Raw genomic sequence first — 16,227 nt, 5'->3', positions numbered from 1 at the left:
TGTCCATGTCTGAATATTCTTTTCTCATAAGCCTTCCCCTATTGCCCCAATTCTTCCCATTAGGAACCTCACCAGCACCACAGGACCCACCACCACCATCGCAAGCCTTATCATCACCCCTGCCTTCTCTATCCCTGCAGCAGTCCAGGGATAGACACAGGGAGAGGACAGCCATCTTACCAGCCAAGGAAGGAGGCCTCAGAGAAACCAACACTGCCAACACTTGGATCTCTGGCCTCCAGGATTGTGACTGCTCCCACCACAGTTATCACAGGGGCAACTATAACGGCAGCAGCTGCAGCAGCAGTGAGCCCCATGCCAATAGAGAGACATAGGCAGTCACACCCATTGTAGAACTGATCACTTAGACCAAGTTATTAATTTTGTACTGGAGGAAACTGAAGTCCAGAGAGGTCAACTCACTTATTCAAGCCTATGGAGCTCTCAAATAGAAAACTAAGTCCAAAGATCCTATTTTTTGGCCTCACATTTTCTTTCTTTCTACTGGCCCACATGACTTCATCCCAGCCCATCAGCCCTGGAGGCTGGGCTAAGGACAGCCCCACTATCTGAGCCTGCTCTTCCTTCCTATCAGGAGCAAACCATCATGAAAATCAGCCCCATTAAACTCTGATTGTCTGTGTCTGGGCCCTGTGTTTTCCTTGTCAAGGGGTTGAAATGCTCTGGTTTAAGGGTAGGCAGGATACTTCTTTTAATGTTCTTAGTTAGGACTTGGTCAGCAAACAGGGACAAACCTGATCAAATGTGGCATAAACAAACTGCAAACCTGGCTCATGTAACAAGACCAAGGCAGCCCTGGCTGCAGGCATAGCAAGATTCAGGGCTCACATGATGCAATCACGTGTCTCTCCTTTCTGCTTGCTTTGCAGTCTGTTGACTCCAGTCTCAGACTCCATTTGGTAGCAAGATGGCAGCTTCAGCTTCTGAATTCTCTGGTGCAGCAGGAAAGAGGTAGCCTGTTTCTCAATAACACAAATGAAAGTCATGGAATTAATTAATGCAAAAATATTTATTGAGGTCCTAGTATGCACCAGACATTCTTCTACATGCTGGGGATACTGAAGTGGACAGAGAGAAGAGGTTCCTGTCATCATGGAGCTTACTTGAGTCTTCTTGGGCTCTGACGTGACTGTTTCTGGCCATGTGTAATCTGTGAGCCAATCACTGTCACCAGGAGTACGCGATGTGCTGGGTCACGTGCTCCACTTAAAGAATGCAAGCCTCAGGCCAGGCATGGTGGCTCACGCCTGTAATCCCAGCAGTTTGGGAAGCTGAGGTAGGCTGATTGCCTGAGGTCAGGAGTTTGAGACCAGTCTGGCCAACATGGTGAAACCCTGTCTCTATTAAAAATACAAACATTAGCCAGGCGTGGTGCTGGGTGCCTGTGATCCCAGCTACTCAGGAGGCTGAGGCAGGAGAATCGCTTGAACCCAGGAGGCAGATGTTGCAGTGAACCAAGATGACGCCACTGCATTTCAGCCTGGGCATTCTTTCAAAAACAGAATGCAGGTCTCTTTTTGAGTGCCAGGACTATGTCATAGTTATGTTTGTGATGTGTCCACAAAGCATAACCCAAGGGCTTGTCCATAATAAGCACATGAGAAGTGACATCAAACGAGTGAACAACTGAGTAAATAAACCACAGAGAGAGAAAGTTCATGAAAGGCAAATGTGTAAAAACACATGGAAAGGGGACAAATCCAAGTAAATCGAACTGAAATGCTAGCTCTCAGTTGCCAATCCAAAAAGAGACATAATATTCACTATAGATGGCTTGCTAAAAATATTTGCCCATTGTGTTTCATATCAGGCCAAGAAAATCCTGCTCATTATTCAGAGAAACATTAGACACAAAATCTGAAGTTGCAGTTCATTTCAGAGTTGTCCCTGGGGGGTGTCAACAAACCGGGGTCATTCTGGGCCTCACACTTTGAGGAGCAACTGAAAGAAGAAATGGAGACAGCTCACAGCTGGCAGCTAAAATATGTCGATGTCATTATGTAAATATCTGCCACCCTCAGCCCTCCATGGTCTCTGTTGCAGCCTGCTGTGGGCACCTGGGAAACACTTCTCCCCGTTTTCTGGTGTTCTTGGACATAGCCTCTTAGTTCCTTTGATGTTCTGCCCTTGATGTTCATTTTATGCAGCTCTCAACTGGTAAAAAAGTTTAAGGCAAGGAAAAAGTCTGGAAGAAAATTTATAGCTCCTAAAATTGTTAGCATGTAAAAGAGCCTTTTCGTTGGTCCTAAATCCTAAAAGTGTGGCTCTGTATATCTTGTATAAAGCCTATGTGGGTTGGCACTTGGAGGGATGTATGCAATTTTAGTCATTACACTGCTTAAGGAAGGACCTATAAAGGACACATAGAAAGAGGCAAACTAAATTATTAAGAGGAACCTACATTTGAGCATGAGCTCAAAGGAGGTGGACTCCAGCATGGAGATACCAAAGCTTTAAGAAGAAATAAATACATGCTATGAATTCATGAAGGGCATAGAAAAGATGCCTGTAAATAAACTTATTCACCAAATTTCAATAGAATCAAATAAATGGGGCACCCATGGGGTTTCAAAAGGGTCAAAGTTGTACAAATATTAAGTGTAAGTGGCTTTAAACGATGGTGGCAAACATGAAATTTAAACTAATTTTTATGTTTTAGAGACACAATCTTGGACTTAATAAAAAGAGCTTTAAAAGGTGTATTGGGGACAATTGGTAAAATTTACAAGTAAGTCACATATTAAATGGCACCATTTAACCGAATAAATGTTAGCTTTCTTAGGTATGACGGTGGTGTTGTTCTTATTTAGGAGAATGTCCATATTCATTCAAGAATGCACGGTGAAATGTTGGGGGAAACATGGCTGGATTTTGTGGCTGACTTTCAAATGAATTAGAAAAAAATCTATAAATATATAAGAGAGAATGACAGAGCAATTGTAGCACAATACAGTCATGTGCTGCATAATGACATTTCAGTCAAAAACGGATTGCATATCTCGACGGTGGTCTCATAGGATTATAATGGAGCTGAAAAGTTTCTATTGTCCAGTATTTGCTATGCTATGCTATGCTATGCTATGCTATGCTATGCTATGCTATGCTATACTATACTATACTTTATTTATTTATTTATTTTTTGGAGACAGAGTTTCGGTCTTGTTGCCCAGGCACGATTTCAGCTCACTGCAACCTTCGCCTCCCCGGTTCAAGTGATTCTTCTGCCTCAGCTTCCTGAGTAGCTGAGATTACAGGTGTGCGCCACCACACCCGGCTAATTTTTGTTTTTAGTAGAGACGGGGTTTCACCATGTTGGCCAGGCTTGTCTCGTTTATCTATTTATTTTTGAGACAGGGTCTTTCTCTGTTGCCAAGGCTGGAGTGCAGTGGCATGATTGTGACTCACTGTAACCTCAAACTCCTGGGCTCAAGGAATCCTCCCGTCTGAGCCTCCCAAGTAGCTGGGACTTCAGGTGCGTACCATCACACTTGGCTAATTAAAATGATTTTTTTTTTGTACAGACAGTGGTCTTACTATGTTGCTAAGCTCATCTTGAACTCCAGGCCTCAAGTAATCCTCCCGCCTCAGCTTCTCAGAGTGCTAGAATTAGCACTCTGAGTACCTAGCATGGAATTTATTACCTTTAGAAGTAGCACTGTTTGAAAATATAAAATCCTTTAAGAATTTGGATATGTTCATGAGTGATAGGTCAAGAGTGATGGGTCAGAGACTTGAAGATGCTTTTGATACAGCCCTACCCACAGAGAACAATCACACCCACTTTTGATGCATCTGTTGGAGACCGAGTGTTAGACAAGGGTCCAGATGGCTCACGGGCAGGTCTAGGACAGGTCTCAGCAATGTTTTGAGAATAAAACAAGGAAGATCTGCTGAATGTTTAAGTTTTTTTTTTTTTGACAGGGATAGCCTTTAATATCGTAAATGGATAATTAAGGGAATAAATGAAGGAATGAGTAGACGATAATGAGTAGGAAGGTTTTGGTAACTTTTTTTTTTTGAGATGGTCTTGCTCTGTCGCCAGGCTGGAGTGCAGTGGCGTGATCTCGGCTCACTGCAACCTCCACCTCCCGGGTTCAAGCGATTCTTCTGGCTCAGCCTCCTGAGTAGCTGGGACTACAGGCACGTGCCAACACACCCAGCTAATTTTTGTATTTTTAGTAGAGACGGGGTCTCACCATGTTGGCCAGGATGGTCTCTATCTCTTGACCTCGTGATCTGCCTGTCTCGGCCTCTCAAAGTGCTGGGATTACAGGTGTGAGCCACTGCCTCCATCTGTAACTTTTTATTTTTAAATAGTTATAGACTCACAGAAAGGGACCATGAGTACAGGGTCGCATATACCCTCCCCTCAGCCTCCCCGAGCAGTGACATCTTATAAAGCTGTGGTAAAATAGGAAAACCAGGGAGTTGGCACTGGTAGTGTTGAACTACACTGCAGATTTTATTCTGTTCTCAGCATTTTTTAAGCTTTCATTTGTGTGTATGTAATGTTATCCCATGTATAGATTCATGTAACCACCATCCCAATCAAGATACAGAACTGTTCCATCACAGTCAAAGAATTCCATTCAGGCCGGGCGTGGTGGCTCATGCCTAAAATCCCAGCACTTTGGGAGGCCGAGGTGGGTGGACCATTTGAGGTCAGGAGTTTGAGACCAGCTTGGCTAACATGGTGAGACCGACCCCATCTCTACTAAAAATACAAAAATTAGCCAGGTGTGGTGGCACACACGTGTATATCCCAGCTACTCCAGAGGCTGAGGTAGGAGAATCGCCTGAACCAGGGAGGCAGAGGTTGCAGTGAGCCTAGACCATGCCACTGCACTCCATCCAGCATGGGTGACAGAGTGCGACTGTGTCTTGAAAAAAAAAGAATTTCATTCTATCTGTTTGTATTCCTCCCCCCTCATCCTCCTGCTCCCCGGCAACCGCTAATCTGTGCTCTTTCTATCGTTTTGAGAATGTTGGATAAGTGGAAACAGATCCGAAAGGTATGTAACCTTTTGAGACTGGCTTTTTTCACTAAGCATAATGCCTGAGGTCCATCCAGGTTGTTGCATGTACCAGGAGTTCATCTGCTTTTGTTGCTAAGTAGTCTTCCATTGTATGGAGGTACCAGAATTTGTTCCATCTTTTGCCTATTGGACATTTTTTTTTCTCGAGTATTTTGCCATTATGAATAAAGCCACTACAAATATTTATATGCAAGTTTTTGTGTAAATATGAGTTTTGATTTCTCTGGGATAAATGCCAGGAGTACGACCGTTGGGTTGTATGGTAAGTGTTTAATTTTGTAAGAAACTGCCAAACTGTTTTCCATGGTGGCTGTACCATTTTACATGTCCACTGGCAATGTATAAGAGATCTAGTTTCTCTGCATCCTTACCAGCACTTGATATTATCACTATTTAAAATTTTAGCTATTCTAAGTGGTGTGTAGGCATATATTTTTGTGGTTTTAATTTTCAGTTTCCTAATGACTAATGATATTGAACAACTTTTCTTGCTTATTTGCCATCTGCCTATCCTTTTTGGTGAAATATCAGTTCATGTCTTTCAGCCATTTTTTAAATTGGATTTTTTTTTACTGTTGAGTTTTGAGAGTTCTTTGTATATTCTAGAAGATGCAAAATGTTTGTCAGATATGTGGTTTGCAAATATTTTCTCCCAGTCTGCAGGTTGTCTTTTCACCCTCTAAACAGAGTCTTTCACAGCACGAAACAAATGGAGGCTTTAAATGGCCATTTCAGAAAAGCCTGACCTGGCCTTGAGAGCGTCGGACACGGTCACTCCACCAGTTCCCGCTCACGAGGGCAGATCACGGGTTTAAATCCCATTTGGGTGTGCTAATTCAGCTTCACAATAGTTCACCCACCATGGGCTTAACTCTATTCAGTGGCCACAGGTGAGTGTGTTTCAGGACATCACAAAAAGATAAGCTGAGAAAGAGTGGCCCACTGCTGCCAGAACAGCTTGAGGGGCAAGTCCCCACTGACCCAGAAAGTGAGTCAGTTGCATCACCCCCTTAGAAACCTGGAAAATGCATCATCATCGGTGTAGAGTGAGAGCCAGCATTCAAAACGCCAGGGGGCTTATCAGGCCATTTCACCACAACATAAAGTAACAGGCAGCCTTGAATTCATCTGGCACCATTGACCAACACAGAGAGCCAAAACACACACGGAATTCAAAATTAGAAATAACCCCAAGTTTGAGTCATCCAATGTGCTTGTCTACATTGATTGCACTCACCAGATAAAAGTCCAATGCACTCTGCGGGTGAAACAGCCTCTGCCTCAGGTTGCCATGGAGACCACAAGAGTGGAGATTTTCTGACACACAGAAAGGAATGGATTATAGCTCCTTCTTATGTAAATTTCCATGGAGAGGAAAAAAGATTAAAAGGAAAATAATTCTGCTTTAGTCATTTTCCTTTAAGGTAATAAGATCCTTTGATTCCATCGTGGAGAAGAAGGCAACAGCTGTTTGTCACAAATGGTAAGACATTTTATTTGACATTTTGCAGAAACTCAATCTTTAGCTGTAATTTTGACCTAATGGTTACACTGAGTTGTTTTTAAGAGAAAGATAGATTTTCTTGAAGCCAATTGGCCTCAGACATGAAGAATGAAGAACTAATTGTACTAACCTCAGTTTCTGAAGTGGACAGGGAAATCTTACCTTCCTGCCTCTCTATGTTCAGGCTGAGTGGATCAGAAGAAGAGTGTATTAGGTAAGACAATTTATCAGTATTATTTAGTGAACACTGGATTTATCCTTTTGCATTCTGGCTGTAGCCCCCAACTTTCACGTGGCAATGCACCTTCACCTCAGCCCTCCTCCCATGTGGTCCCCTTGCTGAGCACTTTAATGAATGACTGCATCTCATTTTCACAGCTATTTGATGCACCTGCTATTATTACTCTTATTACCATTTTCCAGTGGGAAGCTGCCTCTTGGGCAGGGTGGATTTCCATCTGTGTCTCCTTTTCGGTGTCGAAAGCTGGTAAGTGTGGACACCAGGATTGGAACCCGGGTAGTCTGAGTCCAGAATCTCTATTTTCAAGTCTTTCTGCTCTCTGCTTCTGGCAAGTTTGGTGTCCACTTTTGATCTTCACCTACATTCCAGAATAATAGCTAGTTTTGGTTGTTTTCTCAGCAGCACAAGAGAAGTGTGGAGAGATTTTTAGGTGAGTCATCTAGAGAAGTTAATCTTATTTTGGGAATTCTACTGGCAGCTTCAGGTGGGGAAAATTTTGTTATTTTCTATCCTCCTCTAGGTTCTAAAAGAAAGGGAAAAAAGACGATGAGTGTAGAAAGATGTGACTGTATTCACTATTCACCCTTTGTCGGGTGATGAGTAAGTAGCTTGCAAAAGCAATGAAGTTTGGAACAATCCAGAGAACCAAACTTTCAGCTGCCAGAGATGGCACCTGGTATCCTGGGTACATCTGCCTGTGGGGCCCAGAAAGAGCTGGAAGCCAAGTGCATAGATCAGGTCTTTAGGAAGGTGAGAGAGCCAGGAATCGGGTGTCAGGGGGCATTTATTACCCATGGAAGCAGGTTTTTGTCAATTCCGTTCACTGCTGGATCACTAACACCTGGACTGGTTCCTGGCCAGGTGGTGGCTTCATAATCATTTGTTGAGTGAATCAATGAATGAATGAATGAACAGCTGTAGCAGATGCTAGCAGGGCTTCCTATTTCTTCCATCACCATAAAGGTGAAAGACATCATAAACGGGAATTTAGACAATCCTCAGAAATTTTCAGCTGCCATATATCTTGACTTGATGCTTCTAGTAGTTATATTTATTTGTAATTCAATCTTTCTTTTTAAATAGTTGACCAAGTGTGGTGGCTCACGCCTGTAGTCCCAGCACTTTGGGAGGCTGAGGCAGAAGATCACTTGAGCCCAGGAATTTGAGACCAGCTTGGGCAACATAGTGAGACCTCATCTCTTAAAAAAAAAAAAAAATTAGCTGGGTGTGGTAGTGCACACCTGTGGTCCCAGCTACTCTAGAGGCTGAGGTGGAGGATCGCTTGAGCCTGGGAGATTGGGGCTGTAGTGAGCTTTGACTGCATCACTGCACTCCAGCCTGGGTGACAGAGCAAGACCCTGTCTCTAAAAAATTAAATAAATAATAAAAAAAATTAAAAAGTAACTCCCTTTTCTTTATTTTCAGGCTTCCTTCCCACCTGCTAATTCAAACACTTTACAGCCAAAAATATCTTACCTTGATCCTGTTTCTTTCTCTATAACCTCTCTATTTCTGTTTCTTTCAACCAAATTTCTTAGGTCATCTACAATTTTGTTTCTACTTTTTCTATGCATGCCTCAATCCATTGCCAACTCCTCAACCTGCCCCAAATCCCCACAACTCCACCAAAAGTAATTCTAACATTTTACCAATCCAATACATCAGTTTTTTATAAAAAAGTTAAGAAATATACTTTAGTTGAATTTGAAAGAGTTGCCCACTTGTGTTAAATATTTCTTTCCTTGTGTCTGGGATATCATTTGATTCTGATTCTATTCCTAATTCTCTGACCACCCTTTCTTCGTAGATTTCTCTCCCTTTGTTCAGCCTTTCACATCCTTGGAGTTCCATCCTCTGGTGATTGTTTGTCCTGTTCCATACATTCTCCTTTTATGAGCATTGTGTTTTAGCTTATGAATGGTCACATGACCTAGCTAGGCCAATCAAAGTCTTCCATGAGACTTTTGTTTATTTATGTATTAATTTATTTATTCTTCCACATGCCATCTCATTTAACCTGGGACTTTTGTCAGAATTATCAGGAAAGACATTCTTCTTTCTTGGCAACAGTTGACTTTCAGGATCACAGTAGTCTGGGGCTGCCAGGGACCATGTTCTCCATTAGCAGAGAGCCTGGCTGAGAATAAAGTCAAAACATGGGAAAGCAGGATGGAGAGACATATTGTCATCATGTTACCGCTGGATCTAGCCATATTTGAGGCTTAAACTTATCCTGGACTCTAAAGTTATGGAACTAACATATCTTTTTAAATAATTTAAGCAGATTTGAGTAAGGTTTCTGATACTTGCAACCAACAGTCCTGAAAAAGATACCTCTACTCAGTCTTCCTATTTCCAATCTCATAACTCCAACTCGATGCTGCCAGAAGGAATGATATGAGATACAGAACAGGTAGTGCCATTGCTCTGTGTAAGACCTTTCAATGGCTCTCCGGAGCCTATTCAGGAGTGTGAACTCAAAAGCCTTGAGGGAGCAGGCTGATGGCATAACTGAGGGAAGCAGTCCAGGTGTAAGATAATAGAAAGGGGGAGACCCAGTGTTCAGCCCTGGAGTATGCCCTGCCTCCAGTCATTCATACTTAGAATGCAAACCCCAAGTGCCTGCCAATCAGAACATGTCTGAAGGTTGGATTTGGCCTCCAGCCTCCAAGTTTGCAAGCTTTGGCTTATGTTGCAAGTTTAAGCTCCTGCAGACAGCCCTGGAGGCCTTTGTGATCAGGCCTCTGACACTTCACAATATTCGTTTCCTGTCATTAGATGCTGTAGTGACACGAAGTTGGTGCCCACATCGTGTTCTTTTACAGTCCTATGCTTTGGCTCATGTTGGCCCCTTACCTGGGACCTTGGCCCGCTCCATCCTTTCTATCATGATCTTTATCTCACTAAATCCTATTTGTTCTTTAATATTCATCTCAGGTGTCACCAGCTTCAGGAAGCCTCCTCTTGATGAGACAGGTGCCCCAGCTTCAGGAAGCCTCCTCTTGATGAGACAGGTGCCCCTCCTCCACGCTCTCATGGCCTGCTTTATGCCTCTCCGTCATTGTCCCTGACATATACGGCAGACCATGTTGATTACTCACCTACAACCATTCCTCCGCCTGCTTACTTGCTGGCAGAATTTGCCTCTCTCAACCGAAGCTGAAAACACCTGATATTCTCTTTCCCAACCTGCCTTCTAGCTAAAGTCTGGGGATGTGATTTAATTCTCAAAGAGAGAAGATGGGAAATCTGCCAAGGAATTCTTGGGGAAGTTTCCTCCATGACTACAAAGGAGTGATCTTTTTCATGTCTGCCATTAGATGTAGTTTTGTGAGGATGTGATGGTTGGAGCTACAGCAGCCACCTTGAAGCTATGAGGGGAAAGCCAAGAGACTCATAGAGGTGGTGAAGTGGATCCCTGCCACTCCTGAACTGCCGAACCAACCTGGGAACATTCTCCCCCAGATTTTTGGATATGTGAGATATAGTAATAATCCCTGATGCCTAAGTCACATTTTGTGTGTGGGTGTGGGCAGGGAGAGGGGGTGGTATTCTCTTACTTGCAGGAAAACACATTCTAAATGATTTAGCATTCAGCAATGTTCACATTGCCTGTGCACTTTCTCTTCTATTATTCTGTAAGTTATTTGTGGGGATAGATGATCTTATAATCTCTGGTCTAGCATAGAGTCAGAAGTCAGTAAATGTTCACGGAAATGCTTTTTTTTTGCATAATTTTTCCACTGAGAGCTCCAGTAAAGGGTGAGTGCCAGATAACATCTGTCCCATTTTGGAGATAGCCCCTGAGTGTTGGGGAGTGGAAAATATGTCAGGGAATGTTACATGACTAACACCCCAGGATTTATGGGAATGAAGAATCTGATACAAGTGTTACATCATCTCAGTGGAATCGACTAGTGCTACCCAAATTGTTTACTCAGACTTTTCTTTATGTGAAAGCTTACTACCAAGCCCAGCGTGTATGTCAGATAAAAGTGTGGTGCATTGGTTAGAGAAGGGAAGGGATGATGAGGTGCTTACAGTACCCCTCATCCATGCTGGGCCTGTCTCCTTTCTTGGTGTGATCCTTGCAGCCCCTTTTCTGACCTCCTCCCCTGGGTCAGTGGGCAGACAATTAATGCTGCTTCTATGATCTTGAATCCATCAAACCCCTTGGTCTTCCCTTGGTCCTCAGTTCTTTTATTAAAAGTTGGAGGTCACCATTAGCCTTTTGGAGGTCTATGAGATTCCAATTTTATTGGGATATTTAGAGCACTGCACCAGCTTTGGCTAAAAATGGTACAGCAAATCAAAAAGGCAAACCCATTTTGAAGAATCTATTTGGCAGTCCCAGTCCTTCAAGTATATACATTTAATTTTATGGTTTGTTGCACAAATTTGTTGAATTTTTCATACCAAAGAAGCGTTTGTATTTTGGAAAGCTCTGTAAACTAAGAGCAGACATTCTTATATGGCATTTGGGCTCTTTTGTTCTTTTTTTTTTTTGAGACAGGGTCTTGCTCTGTCATCTAGGGTAGAGTGCAGTGGTGCTAACATGGCTCACTGTAGCCTTCACCTCCTGGCTCAAGCAGTCCTCCCACCTCAGCCTCCAGAGTAGCTGGGACTACAGGTGTGCACCACCACACTCAGCTAATTAAAAAAAATTTTTTTTTTGGAGATGGGGGGTGGGTCTCACTATGTTGCTCAGGCTGGTCTCAAATTCCTAGCTTCAAGCCATTCTCCCACCTCGGCCTCCCCAAATGCTGGGATTACAGGCATGAGTCACTGTGCCTGGCTTCTTTTTTTGTTCTTAATAAAGGGGAAAAAATAACTTGAGCTTCCAATATTGACTCACAGAGAAGACATTCCTCTTTCACATTTCTACACACTTGTTAACATAAGTCTGAGTCTTCTCAGATCTTCTGACTCTGAAATTTAGGTAGTGGAATCAGGTCTTCAAATGATCTACATCTCAGAGTTTGGAAGAACAGTGCTCTCAGGGTGGAGGGTTTGTGCGGGGCGGGGTGAAGGATATTATGGGGATAGCATCATACCTAGATCACTAATGATCACATGCAAAAGAAGGCCAGTCTCTCTCTGTCTCTGTCTGTTTTCTAAAGAGGAGGAGATTAGATTGTATTTGCAGTTTTTCATGGCCACTGGCTTCCCTTTAGCTTCAGGAAAGTAAATGTTAGTCTCTCAGCCTGGATGAATTGCAACCCTGACCAACCAACTACCTGATATACTCAAGCTCTTGGCTGAATTGCCCTCACTTTTGTGAATCCTGTCTCTTCCCCCGGGCAGCAGCGTTCCTGAAGCCCTCTCAACAGCAGTCTGTTCTTTCTCCAAGATGTTTCCCAAGGTGAAAAGATGCTGTCGTTTTCCTTTTTGATTAACAATATAACTATGAGATCTTTACACTATTTTCTTCATCTTATAACTCCTTTGCAGCCCATAAAACATCCCTCTACCTGCCCATTCATCCAACAGATATTTGCTTTTTATTTGCCAGATATTGTTCTAGGAGCTGAGGATACTGTAGGGAACAAGCCAGGCATATCCCTGTTGGCATGGAGTTTACATTTTAGCTTGGGGACAATAATAAACAAATAAATACTAAATATAATGTCAGATAGTGAAAGCACTATGAAGGAAAATTGTGGTGGCCGCGAGAACGAACCTCTGGGATCTCATGCTGCAGAGCGTGAAAGCGACTGAGAACCTCGGCAGCTGCATTTGGGAATGCACCACTGTGTTTGCACTGGAACTGGTTCCCCTCAATGTCCCAGTGTGGCAGGGACACTGAGGCAGACTTGGGATTTCCTGATGGGAAACTTTGGCTTGCGTACTCTCTGAAGGCCTTGCTGGAATTTTTGTAGAAGTGTATTCTAGTCTAAAATCCTTCATCTCTCCCGCCCTCCTTTCCTTCCCTCTCTCCTCCACTTAGGGGCAGATCTTCGCTGCAGTTTGACAGCTCTCCCAACCAGTCCCAGTTCACTCCCTTCATTTTCTCATATGTGTTTCCTCTAATAAAAATTTACATTTTTTTTTTTTTTTTTTTTTGAGATGGGGTTTCACTCTGCTGCCCAGGCTGGAGTGCAGTGTCATGATCTCGGTTCACTGAAGCCTCTGCTTCCTGGGTTCAAGAGATACTCCTGCCTCAGCCTCCCAAGTAGCTGGGACTACAGGCACCTGCCACCATGCCCGGCTAATTTTTTGTGTTTTTAATAGAGACGGAGTTTCACCATGTTGACCAGGCTGGTCTCGAACTCCTGAGGTCAGGTGATCCACCCACCTCCGCCTGCCAAAGTGGTGAGATTACAGGTGTGAGCCACCGCACCCAGCAAAGTTTACATTTCTTTTTCCATTCTCGAGCTGACACAGACTAATGTAGCCTGCAAGAATAGAGAGTGATGTGGAGTGGGGACTACTTTAGATAAGTGGCCAGGGAAGGTGACATTGTCTAGAGACTTGATTGGAATGAGGAAATGATCAGAGCAAACCCCTGGGGGAGGAGCGTTTACAGCAGACGGAAGAAGGAAGAGCATTCATCCACTCAGAGACTTGGGTTTCTGCGGGTTCCCTTCAAAAGTGCTGAGGGACAGCAGTGGGGCTGGGTCCCCTCCAAACTTGCTCCCACCATCTCCCTTCCATTTGGAGGGCTCTGCCTTTAACCGCTTTGCATATTTGGCTTTACCTAAGATTTCATGTGAACAAAGAGTTCCAGGTTTAAAATAAAAACACTCTGGAAACCACTGCCCTGGAGGCACTCTGCAATCTCTGCCCTGTTTTATGACTCTGTCAGTTCACTGGCCATGCAGAGAATGGGCAGTGGAAGAAATTACCTCTATTTGGAAGCCTCATTGTTCCACGGAGATACTGGATTAGTGTGAGGCAGGTGTAGATAAGGGGAATTAGAGTAAGTGATTAAAGGACTTGATGCATGGACTCTGGTAGAGGGGGTGGGGCAGGATCATTTGGGGGCTTTTCACGCTAAGCTCAGAAGCCCTGCAGTTGGACAGCAGCCAGAGGAACTGGCATATATCAAATAGACAGAAATGGACAAAGGATGGCTGTGAGCGCTAAGGTTTGGGGAGGGAGTGGGAGGTAAAGGGTAGCCTTCCGTGTGAACCAGAGAGGAGTTTCCAGAGGCAGTGGAGGATAACAGCTGTGCTCAAGGACTTCAGTTTCAAAATGTAAAATATTAATATTGCGCAGAAGAAAAATGATAGAATTCACCTGTTACTGGTGATTGGTAACTGAATGTATAAAAATTTCCTGGCACTTCGTTAGTGACTTCTTTGGTGGTAAAACTTTATCTCTCCCTCCCTCACTCACCAAGTTTTCAGAAGAAAGAGACTGGCAGCCATAATGCAAAGACTGACCTGGATGTGAGAGGTTTTTTATTCGGTCCTTTTAGGCTGGGTAGGGAATATCAGCATTGCTGATAGGGAAGTGAATGTATAACACGCTGAAATGAAGGCGTGTTCAGCCAGTGAACTCGGGAAATCCTTGAGGTATTTTAAAATCAAGTTTGTTTATAAGTGAGAGGTTCGACTCCAAAGCCTTAAACATACAAGAGTCTGTTGTCTCACATAAAATATTTTGGAGATGGGTAGTAAGTACAGGGCTGCTAAGGCAGCTCCATGCATTATCAGAGATCCAAGAACCTTACGCTTTCTGCTCCGCCATGTGTACTTTCCATCCTCAAGGTCCAAAATGGCTGCTAAAATTCCTGCCACTACATCTGGATCCCAGGCAGCAGGAAGGAGAAATGGAAGAAGACCTGTCCTGTCCCTGAGACAATGCCATTCAGCATGTTCCATAAAACATCTCTGCTTATTGATCACTGGCCAGAACTTGACAGAGATGAACAATGAGGCTTTTTTGTTCTGCTTTTTATGTTCTGCTAAAGACAAAAAGAAAAAAAAGTATATGTATTTACAGTCTACTTGATTTTAATAAAGGATTGAGTACAGCCTAAGGCATGTGCATGTTATCCTGTAGGTAACAGAGGCCACAAATGGGTTGTGGCTAATGGAACATGGCTGAAGGGACTGTGCCAGTTCTGGCTGAAGGGACTGTGTCAGTTCTGAGCCTCAGGAGGCACTGCTGTTTCTTCTTGCCCTTCTGGGACTTTCACCATGGGAAGAACCCACAGTCTTGGGGTCTTTTTCAGCCTGGGTTCCAGAATGAGATGCATTCTGAACATGAAGATGGGGCAGATCTGAACTTGACCCATCACCTGAAGCCAAACTGTCCAAACCACCTCTCAAAGCTATGAGCAACAAATAAATGCTTATTTTGTGTGCCTCAGAGATTTGTAATTGATATACAGCATCATTGTAGCAGAAGCCTGCGAATGCCCCTGGTAACTAGATTCCTCTTTATTCTCTCACACTGTGAGTGCTAGACAGGGGATGTGGCCAGTCCTGCCTGTTTGGTATACCAGGTGACCTCAGAGATAGTGGGAGGGAAATGCCACACAGAAATGTCATTGCACAAAAGAGAAATGCAGTGCTCATGTGCATGTGAGAGCTGGCACTCAGGTGAGCACCAGGGATGGTTTAGCTCAGAGACTCTCAAACTCAGCACTACTGACATTCTGCTGTGGGGGTCTGTCTGGTGCATGGAAGTTAAGAAGTGTCCCCGGCCTCCACCCACTAGATACCAGTGGCACCTCCTCCCTCCTATGCTGTGACAATCAAAAATGTCTCCAGACATTGCCAAATATACCCCGTGTGGCAAAATCACTCCCAACTGAGAACCACAGATTTAGCTGATCTGGCTTCAGTTCTTCTGATAAGACCAGAAAATGACAACTAATGACACCACTTATTGAGCATGTACTGAATTCCAGGCACTTGGTTAAGCATTTTCAGGAATTAATTGAATTTGGAAGGTTTATGAATAAGGAAGCTCAGGACAGAGAGAAGTAACTTGCTCCAGTAACGTGTTTAGTCCACGGTGGAGCTAAGGCCAAGCTGTCTGACTCCAGGATTCGTGCTCTTGACCATACTCTCCATACTGCCTCCCCCAGAAATTAACCCCTTGAGCAAGTCAGGAAAAGATGCATCGACACAAGTGTTATTCTTGTGAGTATCACTTGAATTCTGTATGTGTGTCTTATAGTAGCAAAAACAGTGTGGGCTTGTTCAGGTGCGATTCTCGCTCCCCTTACATAGCTGTGGAATAACCTCGATAGTCACTGTCGTACTTCCCTGTGTACCTGAGTGGGGCTACACAGACTGCAGGATGTATCCAGCCTCTTCAGGCCTTTTCTGGACAACTCAGTCCTACTTAGTGAAAACGTGTTTCGAGATCTTGCGCCTCTTTGATGATAGAGATAAAAAGCCTTAAAAGGGTTTCTACCCGTTAGTCTAGCAATTCCACTTCTTGGAATTTATCCTTAGGAAGGAATCAAA

At 43.7% G+C, this 16,227-nt stretch overlaps 1 long non-coding RNA gene across 3 annotated transcripts in view; it reads left to right on the top strand.

Moving 5' to 3' along the window:
• LOC129042695 (uncharacterized) overlaps window positions 1-16,227 on the top strand; it is a 66,130-nt gene that overhangs the window by 36,019 nt on the left and 13,884 nt on the right. Inside the window, exons 1-2 of one of the 3 annotated variants that reach the window (XR_008504190.2) lie at window positions 6,325-6,540; window positions 6,940-7,048. The exons of 1 other annotated variant lie outside the window; for it this stretch is intronic. This is a non-coding gene — a long non-coding RNA (uncharacterized LOC129042695). Of the gene's footprint in view, window positions 1-6,324; window positions 6,541-6,663; window positions 6,776-6,939; window positions 7,049-16,227 lie in introns of those variants that run through there. One more of the 3 variants, XR_010127121.1, reaches the window with a different exon arrangement.

This window comes from Pongo pygmaeus, chromosome 7, assembly GCF_028885625.2.
Source record: "Pongo pygmaeus isolate AG05252 chromosome 7, NHGRI_mPonPyg2-v2.0_pri, whole genome shotgun sequence".
Taxonomy (NCBI): Eukaryota; Metazoa; Chordata; class Mammalia; order Primates; family Hominidae; genus Pongo; species Pongo pygmaeus.
Note: the sequence above shows the minus strand (reverse complement) of the source record. Positions and strands in the feature narration are given on the sequence as shown.